The 18,743-nt window shown below is 44.7% G+C and overlaps 1 protein-coding gene across 8 annotated transcripts in view; it reads right to left on the bottom strand.

The window, feature by feature from the left end:
- The window catches only part of PLA2G6 (phospholipase A2 group VI), a 252,096-nt gene extending 234,320 nt beyond the window's left edge, over positions 1-17,776 (bottom strand). For 2 of the 8 annotated variants that reach the window (XM_077452376.1, XM_077452377.1), the window contains exon 1: positions 17,591-17,772. The gene's annotated coding sequence lies outside the window, so the exon portion shown is untranslated. Of the gene's footprint in view, positions 1-865; positions 2,704-3,965; positions 4,085-17,397; positions 17,416-17,590 lie in introns of those variants that run through there. The other 6 variants (XM_077452372.1, XM_077452375.1, XM_077452379.1 and 3 more) reach the window with 6 other exon arrangements.
- Between the last annotated feature and the right edge of the window lie 967 nt (positions 17,777-18,743).

Raw genomic sequence — 18,743 nt, 5'->3', positions numbered from 1 at the left:
AGGTAAAAAGGGGAAAAGGCAGGGAAGGGGGAAAAGGGAACAAAGAAGAGGGAAGGTAAAGGGGAAAGAGAAAGAGGAAGCTCCCAGTAGAAGTCCTCTCCTCAGTGCAATATGTATCAAAGTGCAATGACAAATAACCTTGTAAACTAGAAACAGTCTCCAGTATCGAGAGACCCATCTCTGTGTAGGGCTATCAATCTTCAGGCCCAACCCAGAGTTAAAATCCATCTTTTACACTGTCTCCAGGAGGAGAGTACCAATGGTATTAAAGGGGGGGGGGGGGAGAGAAAAAAATAAATAAATAAAATAAAAAGGGGGGGGGGGGGGCGCTCAGCATGTATGGGCTTGCAAAAAATGTATCTAAGTTACCTAGTGAATTTGAACAGGTGATTTACCACCTTTCATTTAAATATGATTCATAACTCATTCAGTGTCTCCATCCTCCACCCCTTCCATAGCTTCTGATCTCAACCTCATAAGGTTAGATTGTTGAGGAATAGATCAGAGGCGGAATGATGGCGCCATAGGGACCATAAGATAATGAACTTGTCATATGTATCATCCGCTTTCCCTTGCATCTCCTCCATGAGCATTATGTCATTCAGGATGTCCACCCATCCTGAGATGGGAGGGGTGGAGTCCTTCTTCCAGTAGAGGGTGACAACATGGCGGGCTGCGGAAAGAAAGAATCTTAGGAGGCATTTTTTTTGCGATTGGGTTGAACCGGGGAGAATGGACAGGAGAGCCATAAGAGGCGAGGGGGATAAAGATGTCTCATACATATCATTATAGATGACAAATATTTTATCCCAATATGGCCGAATCTTGACACATTCCCACCATATATGAATATAGGAACCTTTACCTCCGTGACATCGCCAACAAGCGTCCATAGTGGACGGGAACATCCTGTGTACCGAAGCTGGAACTCTGTACCACCGAGATAATAGTTTGTCATTTTTCTCCTGTGCAAATCCCGACCTAGATGATTTGTGGGTGATTATAAATGAGGTAGTCCACTGAGCTGGGGAAATCTCAACAGCTAAGTCTCTGGACCACTTGTGTGTGTACGCAGGAAGCGAGTCGCACGTGTGAGATTGAATTCCTTTGTAAATGAGTGATAGAGTGTGTCTGGGGGTTTGGGAAAGACTACATAAATCCTCAAGTGGTGTTAGAGGCCTGTGAACCCCTCCAGAAAGATGTAGAGATCTGCTAAATTGGTTCAGGGAGATTGTGGAGAGACAGTCTGTGGCAGTAGAAATCTGTAGGTCCGAGGGCGGTTGAAAATGGCCTGTGGTGGGGTGGACGAAGTGTTTAGCTGTTGGCCATTGTTTGCGTATGTATGCCCCACATTGTTCTCTGAATAGGAAGGTCAGAAGAGCTGAACTATCAAATAAAGGAGAGAGAGAGGCCCTGGAACAGTGGACAGGGCAAATATGGCGACCACAAATGCAGAGCAGCAATCGTGTGTGGGGAGATTGCTTGCAGTGTACGAAATTTAGCGTTATATCCCCAGAGAAGGGCCCGCAGATCTACTTGTGCCATATCTTGTTCAATAAGAGTATAAGGTTTCGTTAAACGTCTTGGAAACCACTCGAGGAGAAAGTAATGCCGAGGCATGATACAATTGGAAGTCTGGAAGGCCGGTGCCCCCTTGGACTTGGGGGGCGCATAGGAGCTTGTGTCTAGGGGGATGATGCTGCCATAGGAACTTGACCGTCAAGGAGCGGAGCGTATAAAAAACGCTTTGGGAAGCAGTATGGGCAACGTTTGAAATAAATATAACGTCTTAGGAAGGATGTCTATTTTAATGACATTCATCCTCCCCCACCACGTAAGCTTGAGGTTATGCCAGGCTTCAAGGGATCGCCTGATTTTTGTCAGCAATGGGCTAAAGTTTAGGGGATAGATGTCGTCATGGAAATCACTGGGAATCTGAGTCCCTAGGTATTTAACCAAGCGTAATTGCCACCGAAAAGGGAACTTTTTCTGAATGATGTTTAGTTTGTTCGGGGCTAAGGAGATGTTCAGGGCTTCTATTTATTTATGTTCAGTTTAAAATTGCTATGTGCGCCAAAGCGGGCAAGCTCCTCTAATATCGCTGGGATACTAATTTGTGGTTGAGTAACATATAGGAGTAAATCATCAGCATAGAGTGACAGCTTACGGGGACCAGAGGGAGTGGAGATCCCATGGATGGAACCGTTATTACGTATTGCTTGGGCAAGGTGTTCTACAGTGATTGCAAAAAGCAATGGTTATAAAGAGCAGCCCTGTCGTGTGCCATTTGTAATCACAAAGGCCTCTGAAGACTCCCCATTAGCCGAAACCCTCACAGATGGGTTTGAGTACAGAGAGACATTACTTTATTACGCGTGGGCCTAGGCCTATTTGTTGTAACGCAGCCCGGAGGAACGGCCAACTCACCCTATCAAAGGCTTTCTCTACGTCACGCTCCAGAAAGCAGGCTGGTATATTGTGGGATTTAGAATATGATATAAGATGGAGGGTTTTCGTGGCGTTGTCTCTAGCTTCCCGTCCTGGGAGAAAGCCCACTTGGTCGCTGTGAATTATGGAGGGAAGTAGGGGGGGCTATACGTGTAGCTAGAATTTTGGAGTAAAGCTTTAGGTCAATGTTTAGTAGAGATATGGGACCATAATTACTACAATGTGCATGGTCTTTTTCTGCTTTTGGAATCCCTACTATCTGAGCTTGGAGGAGTGAAAGGGACAGAGGATGCTCCTCGTCCACCTTCTCGAAAGCCTTTGCCATGATTGGGGCTAATTGTTGTGCAAATGTTTTATAAAAATTGAGGAGTGTAGCCGTCCGGACCCGGACTTTTGCCATTCTTAAGGCCTTTGATAGAAATTAGGAAATCAGCCACAGTCTGTGGTTGTTATAAGTTTTCCGCATCAGATGGGGAGATGGTAGGCAATGCAGTATCCTGTATATAACAGTAGAGGTCGGATGGGGGCAAAAGATGTGAGCTGCTGGGAGGGGGGAGATTGTAGAGGGATGAGTAGAAATCCCTAAACTTGGAAACTATCTCAGAGTTCTTTACCTTCTTCTGGTGGGAAGGGGACATAATGTGGGCAATATTTTGTCTGTCCTGTCTGGGGTGTATAACTCGAGCGAGGCGTTTCCCGCATTTTGTTAGCCTGGGAGTAATGGATGTGACAGCCTTTGTTACAAGCTACCAGCGATCTGTCTGTGAAAATATGTAATAGGTCCCGTCGAGCATTGGAAAGTTCTGTCAGGGTCTTGGGATCTAAAGCCCCATACACACTATCAGATTATCTGCTGAGTTTTTCCTTCAGATTTACCAAAACCATATAATATGAGGACAAACCTTAGGAGTTTCAATGTGTATGCAATCAGGCAGGCCCTTCTACTACATGGTTTTGGTAAATCTGAAGGAAAAACTCAGCAGATAATCTGATAGTGTGTATGGGGCTTAAGGTGCATTTATGAGAGTTTGAGAGAAGCTATCTGAGAGAAGAGAAGGTGTATATCTGCTGTGCGGGCTTTCTGGGCATGAAGATCACGCGCAACATGCATTTCAGAGTCTCCCACTTATTCATGTCAGATGTCTCGTCTCGACTATGGTCCCGAATGAAATCCGTAATTGCTTTAGACACCGCTGCAGTGCAAACGGAGTCATGTAGGAGGTTGTCGTTCAGCCTCCAAGCATTACGACGTGTATGTTGTGGAAGTCTCCGGAGGGTTACGTGTACTGGGGCATGATCTGACCACAGTTTTAGACCAATCCCACAGGCAGGGTCTGAGTCCAAAAGTGTTTGAGAGAGGAAAATGTAGTCAATCCTACTGTAGGACTTATGTGCCGGAGAGTAATAAGTGTAATCCCTCTCATCAGGGTGGAGGAATTGCCAGGTGTCTACTAACGAAATGTCTTTTAAAATGGTGCGTATTTTGGTTAGTGAGGAAGGTGGTATGTGTGACTTACCGATAGAAGAGTCCAGCCTCGGCACAAGAGGGATGTTTAAGTCGCCCCCCCAAGATCAAGTTAGGGGTCCCAAAGGTCTTCAGGCGAGCGCTCACGGAGGAGAGAAATTGGAGCTGGTTCTGGTTTGGAAGATAAATATTGGCAATTGTAAAAACAGTATGTAAATGTTGCAGTTTCAGAAACAAAAATCTACCTTTTGGATCTATATCACTATCAAGTACCTCTGGGTTAAAAGAGTTGTGGAAAGCCACCGAGACCCCCTTCGTTCTGGCCAGGGGATTGGTGCTGTGGTACCAGGTGGTAAAGTGCTTATTAGGTAGAGGAGGAACCTTGTCCGAGCGGAAATGTGTTTCTTGTAACAATAATATATGTGTCTTAGCCTTATGGAAGTGGAGCAAGATCTGTCTACGCTTTTCAGGGGTGTTAAATCCTCTGCAATTAAGAGAGGAAATCTTAATCTCTAAGGAGGTAGTCATTGTAAAAGTATATTGAGAATGTGTAAATGGTGCTCCTTGAACTCAAGGAAGCTGAGTCTGAAGTGTTGATGCTGAGCAGGGAAAAGGGAGAAGAATGAAAATGGAAAAATGGAAAGGGAGGATGAAGGACGCATGCACTGAAACAAGGAAGTATGCAAAAGGTCACAGTAAAGAGTACGTATCAAGGGACATTGGTACAGGAGTTTAAGAGAGCCTTGTGTCAGTGTGCTAGTTCGCTTATAGTTAAAGAGGAAGTAAACCCTGATGGGTTTACTTCCTCTTTCATTCCCTGCAAAGGTAAAGCATAATGGACTACTATGCATCGCATAGTAGTCCATTATGTGTCACTTACCTGACACAAGAGCCAGCGAAGTCACTGCTGTCCCCTGTAGTTCCGAGCGTCCATCTTCTTGGTGGGTCTCGCTACTCCGGCGCTGTGATTCGCTGGAGCAGCGATGACGTCACTCCCACGCATGCGCACGGGAGCCGACACTCGCGGCATATCGCCGCAATCTGCGGCTTACCCAGTGCGCCTGCGCGCCGCTGTCTTCAGGTAAATATCTCCTAAACCGTATAGGTTTAGGAGATATTTCTTAGACCCACCGGTAAGCCTTAATCTAGGCTTACCTGTAGGTCAAAGTGGTTTGTAAGGGTTTACAACCTCGTTAAAGCGGTTTTGTACTCAAAATTGCAACTTAATGTTATTTAAATCCCTTTTGACCATATATGCTGAAATGACCATTAAAAAAAATTAATATGCAGTAATTACCTTTTAGTAGTAATTATTATAATGTCTTCCGGGCTCTCCTCCCGTGGGAGTAGGCGTGTTTATCGCCTTTCCCCGGCTTCGCAAAGACCCCTGGGAGCTTTGTTAGACTCTTCCCAAGAATCCGTGGGGGACGCCGTCATGCCGAAATCTCGTGAGATTTCCGGCGACGCTGCCCGTTGTGATGGCAACCCGAAATTCTACGGCGCTGCTCACCGATATCACTGAGCATGCGCGGGATCGAGCGGTGAATGCTGGGAGTACAGCATTCACCACATCCAGGAAATCAGTGCTTGTGGGCTTCAAAATGCCCACAATAAAAATGGAAACCGCCGGGAGGAATTTATATAAGTTTACCTCACGTACGAAATCGGCAAGCAACGGATATAAAAGCTGCAAGAAGTGAGTGATAGCATAATACTTTAAACGTATAGCGATGAGACACAAAGAAAGAAAATTATAGGTCAGCGGAATCCCGCTTTAAGCTGTATGATGAGTTTTATAGGGAGACTACTCCCTCTAGTGTCAGAGAAGGGATAGAGGTGGTGGACACTACATATTATACCTAGTAAGGATACCAGTAACAGTCATTAAAGACTCTGTAAACCCTATTGTGGGGAACGTGTTTGGTCAGAACTCAGGGGCTCCGCCCCAACTAAAAATATAATGATTATCTCTAACTAAAGCACACAGCACCGTGGACTCTCTGGGATAATTGGTGACCTGTTTAGAACAGGTTGCTAATATAGCATAAAAAAACAAAGAACAAAAAAAAACACAACTAGGTGTATTAGAATCTTATATCAGTAAAGCATATAACTCGAACAGTTGTAACCTGTGGAGTTTAACCCTGCAAGTGTCTGCAACAGCTAAGACTGCTAGTGCAGGCCTCTCTCCCTTCCTCCCCATAAAAAGAGGTGCGTGGAGGAGTCAACTGATCCTATCTAAAGGCCACTGAAGAGGGGGGGGCAACTCCCTGGACCCCAAGGAGGAAAGGGAGAGAGGGAGGGAGCTTCATAAGAGAAAAAAAAATAAAAAATTTAAAAGGAAAAACTTCAAAGTCCCAGGAGGTTTAAAGACAAAATAAGTAACTGTCCCACCGGCCAGCGGGAAGAAAACGGTTCATCCTGGTGGGGATTTAGATGTTCGAGAGCGGGACCTCTTCTTTTGGGTTGCTTTTCCCCATCCAGAAACTGTAGTAAAGCCAGGTGTAGCTGCATTCAGAGGCCAGTGGGGGATCCTGATTTGAGGTAATTCAAAAGTACCTAGAAAGTTGGTCAGCTCTCCAAGGGTGCGGAAGGTGGCTGGTTTACCATTCTGAGATGCAAAGAGGTGAAAGGGAAAACCCCATCTATATTTGATTTGCTTGGAGTGTAAGGCACCCGTTACCGGTTTCAGAGCTTTTCGCATGAGTAGGGTTTGTTTCGATAAATCCGTCAGAAGCATGATGGGGGTACCATTAAATAAGATGGATTCCTGGGCACGTGCTGCCTGCATAATTTCAGCTTTAATATTAAAGAAGTGTATGCGGCATATAATGTCTCTGGGATACGCTGGGTTAGGGTTGCGAGGGCCCAGGGATCTGTGGATTTCAAGAAGTGTGTCTTTGGGCTTATTCAGCAGTTGGTTAAACATGGCGGTGACCGCCGTTGTTAGATCCATATTTTCCACTGATTCTGGCACACCGTGTATGCGTATATTGTTGCGACGGCTTCTGTTCTCCCACTCGTCAAGACCGTAGAACAAATGTTGGATCTGATTAGTATGCTCCTGTAAAATATTGTCATGCTCTATTATTCTGGTCACTGATTCCTCTACAGTAGATTCAATGTCTTCTATGTGTTGGCCTATATCATTGCGGAGGTCATTAATCTCCCTCTTATTTGATCTTTCAACCCTTCTAATGTAAGACTCAATGTCCCGTTTTGTTGGTAGAGCTTTGATATAAGATTCCATATCCCAGCTGTCCCCCTGACTGTGCGGCCCCGGTGACGGGCTTCTAGAGTGTGAGGGGCTCCGTGGGTCCCTTTGAAAAAGTCACGAGGTCGTGACGCAACGCGTCAGGGAGGGAGCTTTTGGTGTTACACTCATCACTTCCGTTCGCGGCCGAGACCGGAAGTTCCGTTCGTATTTGCCAAGTTTGTTGTCATTTGCTCCGTTCGTATTTGCGAAGTTTGCTGTCATTTGCTTCAATGTAAGTGATTTATTTTATCTATTAAAACGCTGCTGTTGATTACTACCCATGAGAGCCTCCCCTTATCTTTCCTATGTACCAAGAACGATAATTTCACCTGTTTGAAGATACTGGGGAAATACTATTCCTATATGTACAGTGGTATCCTGCTGAAGCTGGACTGCTAAGGACGAGTGAATATCGGTTTTGTTGCAGTGCTTATATATTTGATTTCTGAGGTGAGAGGCTGGGGGAAACAGTGGGTGCACGGAGTTGTGGCACTGAAATCGGGCACTGAAGTTTTGGACAGTCACGGATTTGGAGAACACTATACTAATTTTGCATGAACTGTGATACATGCTCACCGTTTAATTGCATGGACTTCATTAGAGAAGCACTTTTTACGTATTATTGTTTTTATAGGAGTATTTATTCAGCAATTTTCACATTTAATTATTTGTTTTACGCATGATGTTTTTGAAGATTCATACACTTTATCTTACCAGATATTATAATATTCACGGTTGAATATTGCACATTTATCACTTTTAGTGAGGTGGATTCACTGTTGCACTTTATATGTTTTATTATATTATTTTATTTTTTGAGTGTTCTAGGTAGCGCCGCATTTTTCTGTATTTTTATATTTTCCTAAGGTGTTGAGATCACTATTTTTTGCTGGCAGCTTCCTACATATATACACGTATTAGTTTAATATTTTTTTAGGTTTACATTTACATATATATATTTAGATTTTTCACAGATTTAATACTAGCTAGGTGGAGCGCATTAGTTTCGTGCATTCCTCCGTGGGTTTATGTCTCCAGACCCTGGGGACCGGGGTGATAAAGGGGAGAGCGTTGGCTGAGAGGGATGTACCTTAGAGGCAGTGTGTGCTGCCTGAGCTGCTGCCGAGCGGGTTGCCGCCATCTTGGAGGCCGGCGTGGCCTTGCTGTTAGTCCCCTTCGTGGAGAAATAACTGCCAATCTCCCCTGTTTTTTTGTGACCCGGAGGTGCGGGGAGTGTTGCTGTCACCCCTCCTGCTCATTTGGATGGCCAGTGGTCCGTGTAGCGGCCGTGCTATGTGCCGTTCGTGAAGCTGGAGTCAGAGCTGAGCTCTAAGACGTCTGTCTCCTCCATGCGCCAAGCCACGCCCCCAACCATGATTTAGCATAAAAGATATAGTTTATTAGAAAACATCATTGAAAAAAAAAAAAAGTGTGACACAAGAACAATTTACGACAAACAAAATTCATCATGGCATGTAACAAGATGTATGCACTCAATGCATCTCATTGTTTCTTGTTAAACGCTATGCTGAATTTTGTTTGTCGCTGTAAATTGTACATTGTTCTTATATCACTTTTTTAATGTTGTTTTTTAATAAACTATATATCTTATACTAAATCATGGTTGAATTAGCTTTAAAGTACCAAAAATTAGGATATGTTATTTAACCTCTTGACCACTGGGCACTTAAACCCCCTTAATAACCAGACCAATTTTCAGCTTTCGGTGCTCTCACATTTTGAATGACAATTACTCAGTCATGCAACACTGTACCTATTTGAAACTTTTGTCCTTTTTTTCCACACAAATAGAGCTTTCTTTTGGTGGTAATCACCGCTGGGTTTTTTATTTTTTGCGCTATAAAATAAAAAAAATAAAAAAAAGACTGAAAAATTCTGTAAAAGAAATGAATATTTCTTAGTTTCTGTTATAAAATTTTGCAAATTAGTAATTTTTCTTCATATATTTTGGCCAAAATTTATACCATTACATATCTTTGGTAAAAATAACCCAAATCTGTGTCTTTGTGAAAGTTATAGAGTCCACAAGCTATGGTGCCAATCTCTGAAAATTGATCACACCTGAAGTACTGATGGCTGATCTCATTTCTTGAGACCCTAACAAGCCAGGAAAGTACAAATAACCCCCAAATGATCCCTTTTTGGAAAGTAGACATTCCAATGTATTTAGGAGAGGCATGGTGAGTTTTTTGAAGTTGTAATTTTTTCCCACAATTCTTTGCAAAATCAAGATTTTTTTTCCCCCACAAAATTGTTATATTAGCAGGTTATTTCTCACACACACAGCATATGCATAGCACAAATTACACCCCAAAACACATTCTACTACTGCTCCTGAGTATGGCGATATGGCATGTGAGACTCTTACACAGCGTGGCCACATACAGAGACCCAACATACAGGGAGCAGCATCAGGCGTTCTTGCAGCATAAATTACACATATCATTTCTTGATTACCTCTTATACTTTTGAAGGCCCTAGAGAACCAGGACAATGGAAATGCCCCAAAAATTACCCCATTTTGGAAAGAAAACAACCCAATGTATAATCTGAGGCATAGAGTCTTTTGAACATGTCATTTTTTTTTACAAGTTTTTGGAAAATGTGTAAAGAACATGAAGATGCTTTTTTTTTTTTTTTTTTTTTTTTTTTTACACAATGTTGTCTATTTACACAATATTTCTAACACATAACATGTACACAAGAAATATTGCACCCCAAAATAGATTCTCCTACTCCTCCCGAGTATGGCGATACCACATGTGAGAATTTTCCACAGCGTGGCTACATACAGAGGACCAACATGCAGGGAGCACCATCAGGTGTTCTAGGGACATAAGTTTCAAATCTAATTTGACTAGCTATTACACTTTTGTGAGGCACTGTAGTGGCATGGATGAGCCGTGGATGGGGATGGCTGAGCATGAATGAGTATGGCTGGGTACCGCTGAGTATGGATGGGTACAGCTGAGTATGGATGGGTACGGCTGCGTACGGCTGGGCATGGCTGGGTATGGTTAATTATGGATGGGGGTGGATGGGCTGGCTGAGCATGGATGAATGAATGGATTAGTATTGCTAAGGATGGATGGGTGAGCATGGATGGATGAGTATGCAGAGTATGGATCGATCTGTCACTGAGCAGCGCTGTGGGCATTACACATGCAGCCCATAGCGCTGTGGGCACTACACATGCAGCCCACAGCGCTGCTGTCACCGATCTCTCCCCTCTCCGCTCACACTGGACAGAGAGGGGAGGGAGGAACCGGAAATCACGCCGGTTTGTTTACATGTGATCGCTCCGTCAGTGGCCGTTCACCGTGATCCGCCGGGTCACGGAAGTTCTCGGGGGCACGCGAGAGCGGAATTCTGGGAGCACGTCATAGTACGCCATCCCAGAGGTAAGCAACCGTCCTGTAGCCGTTATTCAGCTATGGGTCGGTTGCTAAGTGGTTAAGCTTTATACCCAGAGTGACAGAAGCGCAATGTAAAAAGCACAAGTATACACAAGCCTTTAATTGTAGGATGAAAAGGTACTCGTACACAGAAACATTCAGGAAGCACAGAAACTTTTATGTCTGGTTCGGCCAACCAAGCCTTCAATTTCACCTCATGTTGCTACAGAAAAGAATTTGAGGCTGGGCATCTTCTTTTCCTTTACGGGTATTTTCTTTTCTTGCACATGCGCATTTCTATTTTGATTACATTTCTTGCACGATTGTCCCATCATTGATTAGAAAATAGTTTTTCAAAAAATTTCCAACATGTCCAAATACTGAAATTTGATTGCCACGCAAAAATCGGCTGTTGCTGCAGCCCATGCAATGGTGCGAAATATGAACAAAAATTCTTAGATAATATTTTCGAAAGAAAATTCTTTCGAAACTCGACCCATGTATGGACTGCCTTAGGCTTGATTTACACTTATGTGCTTGCATTGCAGCACTTTTTTTTATGTTTTTTTATAAAATGTTGACATTCCTATGCAAAGTCCATAACATGTGTGAAAGCATAGACATGACCCTTTTTAGGCCGATGCATGCCAACATGCTGTAGGCCAATGAGTGCCTTTAAAAACAACAGTAAACCTCTGACTATGTTATAAATGCACATCAGAGTGCATGAGGTGTGTAAAACAGACCTTTACTGACCGAAGTCTGAGAGGCTGAAAGCTGCTGTGGCTAGACAGTACACAAAGTGGTACTAACATTTAGGGCAGGGTGCACCCAGGGACGGGTGTCTGGATCCCGAGAAGTCTGCATTCTGGGCATCTGCCCTAACTGTTAGTGTCACTCAATGAACTGTCCAGCTACAGCAGCTGTCAACCTCTCACAGAGTTTACCAGACTGCCGGCTGCAGGGTTGGATGATTCACCTGTGCATTCAACCTGCAAGAGAACTCTACGATCTTATGCACAGGGGCTAAACACCCAGTGTGTAAGACAGGGCTCGACAAAACCCGGGCGCCAGGTCGCATTTGCAACTAGAATTAGCGACCTGGCGCAGCACAGCTGGGGGTATCCTGTCTCCGTGGATCCCCCCCGGCGTGATCGCGTCGGGCCGCGCCACCGGTAATTGAGCCCCCGGCTTTGAGGCCTTCTCTGATCCTATGGTTCCTTCTGCAATCTGGCGCCCTCTTGTGGTGGCCGTTGGAATTACAACCAGCAATGCTAATGGAGCTATCTCCTTCCCTTTACTTAGAACCCCCTAAACATTAATATATATATATATATATATATATATATATATATATATATATATATATATATATATATATATATAATAAAAAAATACATTTTTTATAACACCCTACAGAGTAAAATGGTGGTCGTTGCAATACTGTCTGTCACACCATATTTGCACAGCAGACTTACAAGCGCACTTTTTTGGGGGGGAAAAATAATTTATTTAATAAAAAAAAATAAGACAACAGTAAAGTTAGCCCAATTTTTTTTTATATTGTGAAAGATAATGTTACGCCAAGTAAATCGATACCCAACATGTCACGCTTCAAAATTGCGCCCGCTCATGGAATGGCGACAAACTTTTACCCTTTAAAATCTCCATAGGCGATGTTTAAAAAATTCAGAGGAGGTCTAGGGCTAGAATTATTGCTCTTACTTTACCGATCGCAGCGATACCTCACATGTGTGGTTTGAACATCGCTTTCATATATATGCGTTCGCTTCTGCACGCAAGCTTGGCGGGACAGGGCGCATTTAAAAAAAAATTTTTTTTCTTATTTTAACTTTTATTTTTTATTTTTTCACTGTTCTTTTAAAAAAAAAAATGTGTGTCACTTTTATTCCTATTACAAGGAATGTAAAAATCCCTTGTAATAGAAAAAAAGCATGACATGTCCTCTTATATATGAGATCTGGGATCAGAGAGACCTCACATCTCATATTTACACTAAAATGCAATTTAAAAAAAAATCATCATTTGAAAAAAATAAAACAAATAAAATGTCCCTCTAAGAGCTATGGGCAATGACTTGGAGACAGGTGGGGGGCTGGGGGCTATCTTCCCCTCACTCGTCTCTATGTCAGGCCAGGGACAGGTCCAGATCGCCGTCATGGACCTGGCTCCTAGATTCCAAGCAAATTTGTCAACCCCTGGTGTAAGAGGTCGAAGCACTTTTCTTTCGCTGATATATTCAGTACTAGTAAATGTGTGTGCAGGGGTACTGGGATGGGCACTAGCAGAAGTAAAAAAATGTGCGTGGCAGCCAAGGGTGTGATGTGCGCAAAAAGAGGGCCAAGAACAATGGAAGAAGAGGCAAAGGGTGAGCAAAAGATAGGGGGAGGGGTAGTGTGGAAGCAGGAGGATAAAGATATTTGTTAAAGCTCAACTCTAGGATTAAAGTAAACCCTCTCTTACTGTCTTCTCTCTGATCATTGGATTAAAATCTTTATTTTCACTTTAACCTTTTACACACCAACAACCCATATGTGCAGTGGCACAAAGCTGGGCTTAAACACCCACATGCCGCATATATGCGTTGCTGGGCAAGCAATGTTTATGTCCTGGGAGGGTTCTCCCTGCATGCTCCCAGCACAAAGATCCTGAGAAAACGTCAGTAGCTGGTGGAGCTGGTGGGACTGGCTTTCGATCATGTGATCACTGTGATAGTCATGAGCGAAAAAGCAAAAAAAAAAAAAACAGTCCAAAAAGTGAAATTAGATCATGCGACATTGGTCACATGATCGCTAATCCTTCCCATTCCCCTGGGCATTAAGAACTTTTCAAAAGAAAATGCCAGGGCAGCTGGAAAGGGGTTAAAGTATGACAAAAGCCAAAACATTTTTTTTGTTGTTGTTTTGGATAGAGTGGAGAGGGGCTAGAACACATGTCAGGTTTTATTGCTGTAGGTTCCCCATTATAGGCACATTCACCTTCCCTATTGGTCCTGTTTACCGTTATCATAGAGAGTGAAAGAAAATCCCAAATTTTAGGCTGTCACCAGAACAGAACTTCTTTGCATTTCCTGGTTCCCTAAAGGACTACAAGCTACAGAGTTGTTTACCATTTATGGGCCATCACAAAAAAACACTCCACAGCTTGTACTCAGGGCCGCTGTTAAAAATCATGGGGCCCCGTACAGTCTACCTGGCGAGGCCCCCCACACAGCAGGGAAAAGACTTTCACTCTGGGCACGGTGAATACCCACAATATTTTAGATATGTGGGAGAGCAGTATGCAGTATGGCCAACTTTATGCTCAGAGCCCGCTCCCAGTCTCTACCTCCACCTAACATCCCCCGACTTCACAAGTACCTGGTCCTGCTGGCTTCTTTTATCTGGGGTCCTCATGCAGTGCTTCTCCTGGGGTGGGGGGCTTGGATCCTCTGGATCTGGGAGCATGGGGACCTGCCAGAAGCTGAGCTCCTCTAAAACCTCTGCTCCTTCCACCTGGGCACGAAGTTGGACAGCCGAAAGCAGAAAGCAAAGTATTTAACCACTTGGGATCCGCGCTATTGCAAAATGACGGCAACAGCGCGGACCCACATTTCCGGGACTACGTCTATTGACGTGGTCCCGGTTACGAGCGGCCTGCGCGCCCCCTGAGGGGCGCGCGCGGCGCGCTCTGTGATCGGCGAGTCCGTGAGACTCGCCTGATCACCGATCCGTGTAAGGGGTCGATCCCGACCCCTTATCACGTGATCAGCTGTCAGCCAATGACAGCTGATCATGTGATAAAACGGAGCCGGTAATCGGCTAGTATTCCTCCTTGCGCTGACAGCGCGAGGAGAAAAAAAAAAAGCCGATCGCCGGCGGCCGTGTTCGGGACATCAGTCCCGATCACGGCCAGCAATTCAAACGGACACCTGCCCCCTGCCAGTGCCCACCTGCCACCCGCAGTGCCATCCTGAAATAAAGTAAGTGCCCCCCTGTCAGTGCCACCCAGCAGTGCCCATAGTGCCCACAGTGCCACCCAGCAGTGCCCACAGTGCCACCCACAGTGCCACCCAGCAGTGCCACCCACAGTGCCACCCAAAATCTGCCTCAAAGGTGCTGCACCCCAGTGCCGCCCATCAGTGCCCAGCAGTGCCGCCCATCAGTGCCCAGCAGTGCCACCTATCAGAGCCACCTATCAGTGCCACCTATCAGTGCCCATCAGTCCCATCTATCTGTGGTACCTATCAGTGCCCATCCGTGCCACCCATCCGTGCCACTTATCCGTGCCACCCATCCGTGCCATCTTATCTGTGCCCATCTTTGCCCATCAGTGCCGCCTTATCTGTGCCCATCGGTGCCGCCTTATCTGTGCCTATTAGTGCCGCCTTAACTATGCCTATCAGTGCCCACCAGTGCAGCCTATCAGTGCCCACCAATGCAGCCCATCAGTGCCCACCAATGCAGCCCATCAGTGCCCACCAATGCAGCCTATCAGTGCCGCCTAATCAGCGCACTTCAATGAAGGAGAAAAATGACCCGTTTGCAAAATTTTATAACAAACTATTAAAACATGATTTTTTTTTTTTTTTTTTTTTGCATCTTTTTTTGTTTGTTTAGCAAAAAATAAAACTCCGAGCTGTAACTAAATACCACCAAAAGAAAGCTCTATTTGTGGGAAAAAAATGATAAAAATTTCATTTGGGTACAGTGTTGTATGACCGCGCAATTGTCACTCAAAGTGCATCAGCGCTGAAAGCTGAAAATTGGTCTGGGACTGAGGGGGGTTTAAGTGCCCAGTAAGCAAGTGGTTAAACACTTTCGGGAGTAATCTACAGCCGTATGTCCAGACAATTACATTACACAAGTCCCGGACGGCGTATTGATATAGAAGAGACTGGGACTTGTGTAATGTACTGTATGTAATAGTCTGGACAAGCGGCTGCAGATTACTCCCAAAAGTGTTTAAATAATTTGCTTTCTGCTTCCTCCCACACACACTACATGGGACCCTAGTATAGTCCCTATAATGTGGGAGTCCCCCCTCTGCCTCTGGGCCCCCCTACAGGGCAGGGCCCAGTACAGAAGGGCTGGTGGTCCCCCCCTATCAGCGGCCCTGCTTGTACTAAGTGAGATCAGATGAGACATCAGAGGGGGAAGCACAGACCACACTGCCCACACTGCCCACAATGGTCAGAAGGAAAAAAAAAGTCAAAATGATACCGAAGTGTATTGCTTTTCTTTGCTTAAAGTGGAATTCCAGAGAGGGTTTGAAGCCCTGTAATGTTATATGCCATCTGTGTCCCCTAGGCAAGATTTCTTTTCACTTCCTGTCCAATAGCCAAAACAGGAAGTCAAAGGAAATCCCTCCAAAGTGAGAGAATCCCTGGTTGTCACTAAGGATGAGCTCAGTCGTGTTCGCATGGTCCACGTGCAGAGCCCGCCAGAAAGTCGACACAGCGCTGCGCTTATTACAGGCAGTGAGACATTGCCTGATCTCTGCAGCCGCCCATCGGGACAATGTCTCACTGCCTGTGATTAGTGCATTGCTGCACTGACTTCCTGGCGGGCTCAGCACGTGGAGCATGCGAACACGCCTGAGCTCATCCTTAGTTGTCATCAGAACTAGTGTCCATATTGGAAGATTTCCTCTCTATTGCTGTTCTGGTGACAACACAAAATTTAGGAATTTTCTTTTACTTTCGATAACAGTCAACAGGACCAATAGAGATGGTGAGTCTCTCTATGTGTCTGGGGGCACAGACAACAATAAAAAACCTGTCATTGCTGTTACCAAGTAACTCAAGAAGAGGTCCGCTTTACCCGCTTGCTAACCGTATACAATACATATAAAGTGGCAAGGCAGCTCTCCTGTGCAAAATCACATACAGGTATGTGATTTTGCAGTTTCAGAGACCCGCTCCCACTGTGATTGGTCACAGCGGGAGCCAATCAGGGGGTCAGACCTGCCGATGGTTCCCGAGAGAAGAAGTGGAACAGCGGTCTGCCTATGTAAACAAGGCAGATCGCCGTTCTGTCAGCAGGGAAGGTATTGATCCTGTGTTTCTGCCAACGGATCTCTGCCTTCCCACTGTACAAGCACCTCCCACACAGTTAGCAAGCACTCCCAGGGAACACGTTTAACCCTTTGATGTTAATCCCTTCCCTGCCAGTGTCATTAGTACAGTGCATATTTTTAGCACTGACCACTGTATTAGTGTCACTGGTCCCCAAGAAAAGTGTGACTTAGTGTCTGATTTGTCTGCTGTAATGTCGCAGTCCCGCTATAAGTCGCTGATCGCCACCATTACTAGTAAAAAATACATTTTTAAAAAATTCCAATATATTCCGTAGTTTGTAGACACTATAACTTTTGCGCAAACCAATCAATATATCCGCTTATTGAGGGTTTTTTTTTTTTTTTTTTAACAAAAATATGTAGCAGAATACATATTGGGCTAAACTGATGAAATTTTTTTACTTTTTATTTTTTGGATATGTTTTATAGCAGAAATTAGAAAATATTGTTTTTTTTTTTTCAAAATTGATGGTCTTTGTGTTTATAATGCAAAAAAGAAAAAAACGCAGGTGTGATCAAATACCGCCAAAAGAAAGCTCTATTTGTGGGTTAAAAAAAAAGGACATCAATTTTGTTTGAGTACAGTATTGCACGACCGTGCAATTGTCAGTTAAAGCAACGCAATGCTGTATCGCAAAAAACTGGCCTGGTCATGAAAAGGGGGTAAATCTTCCAGAGATGAAGTGGTCAAAACACAGGCAATACAGACAGGAGAACCTCACACAAAGCATTACCTTAAACACCACAGCAGACCAGCATACAAGGGGTTACTACGCAGGAAGTGTTTCCCCCCCCCCAATGAGCAGATGACAGGCTGGACTGGATGACAGATAATAAAAGGGCAGAGTACAACACAGTACAAGGGGGATAGAGAGGCTGCAGAGTATACACGGACAGCCCAAGCACTAGCACCAATCAGATACTTACAGAGGATGGAGAGATCAGGTAAAGGAGCTCATCAGAGGGAGAGGAATGTACTAGACATAAATCGAACGCAACTGATACAAGTCACAGGACTCCGGTCTCCAACAACATGGCTGCAATAAGCGTCTAAGGAAAATGAACGGAACACACCAAGTGCCATTTTGTAGAAGACAGGAAGTATGGGGTCATTTAGAGACAAAACGTCTCCATAGGATAAGAAGGACACCCACGTACATGCGCCTGGTGACAGGAAAGTCACATACGCTCACACTGACCAGTCTGAAGGAATAAGAGCAAAGAATAAACTAGTCTCTGGGTCTGGAGGAGCATGTGACCGCATCGGGCCAATCACCATGCCACAGTGATAGGAAGTGTACATTGTAAACTGGGCTGGAGTGACTCCTGACTAAAAGCTGGCCATCCATTAGTAGAATTTTGTTCCACATTTTTCAATTTAAACTAAGATTTTAGAAAGGGGAAAAAAGGCAGACAGGCAGGATTTTTAATATGGAAGAGACATGCTTTGTTTCCTCTGCATTAAAGCTACTTACCTGCCTGTCTGACCATAGGGTCAAGTCGACTTGTTTTGAAAGGGTTAAAGGAGAGTATATATTTTTTTTTTTGAGATTCATACCTAGGTGCATGCATCATCGGCTTGATCCTGCATCTGTCCCCCGGTTCCTCTATGCTGAGAACCGATCGATCGAACATTGCCAATCGCTCAGTTTTCACACCTCCACAAGCAGAGAGCTTCCATGAGCAGAGAGCTGTAGACTGTCAGTCAGAGCTCTCTGCTCTGCTCCCTATTCGCTCATTGGAGCGCTGAGCTGTGAAGTGTCAGTCTCAGGCTCTCGGCAGCTCGCTGAGATGGGTGTCAGTCCAGGCACCTGGTAGATCCAGACTTCCATTGTCATGATGATGCGGAGCCTGGACTGAAATCAGTGACTTCATCCTGCTCTCTGCCGACAACGGGTCACAGGAGTGCAAAATAAATTGTACTCTTGTGATCCATAGGAGAAGTGCAGCCAAACGAGTTTTGGCTGGAGTTCTCCTTAACTCCTTCAGCCCCAGGAAGAATTTATCCCCTTCCTGACCAGGCCATTTTTTGCGATACGGCACTGTGACGATTTAACTAACAATTACGCGGTCATGCAAC

The sequence above is a fragment of the Lithobates pipiens genome, unplaced genomic scaffold (genome assembly GCF_037356315.1).
Source record: "Lithobates pipiens isolate NorthernLeopardFrog02 unplaced genomic scaffold, aLitPip1_a1.2 Scaffold_23, whole genome shotgun sequence".
Classification (NCBI taxonomy): domain Eukaryota; kingdom Metazoa; phylum Chordata; class Amphibia; order Anura; family Ranidae; genus Lithobates; species Lithobates pipiens.
Note: the sequence above shows the minus strand (reverse complement) of the source record. Positions and strands in the feature narration are given on the sequence as shown.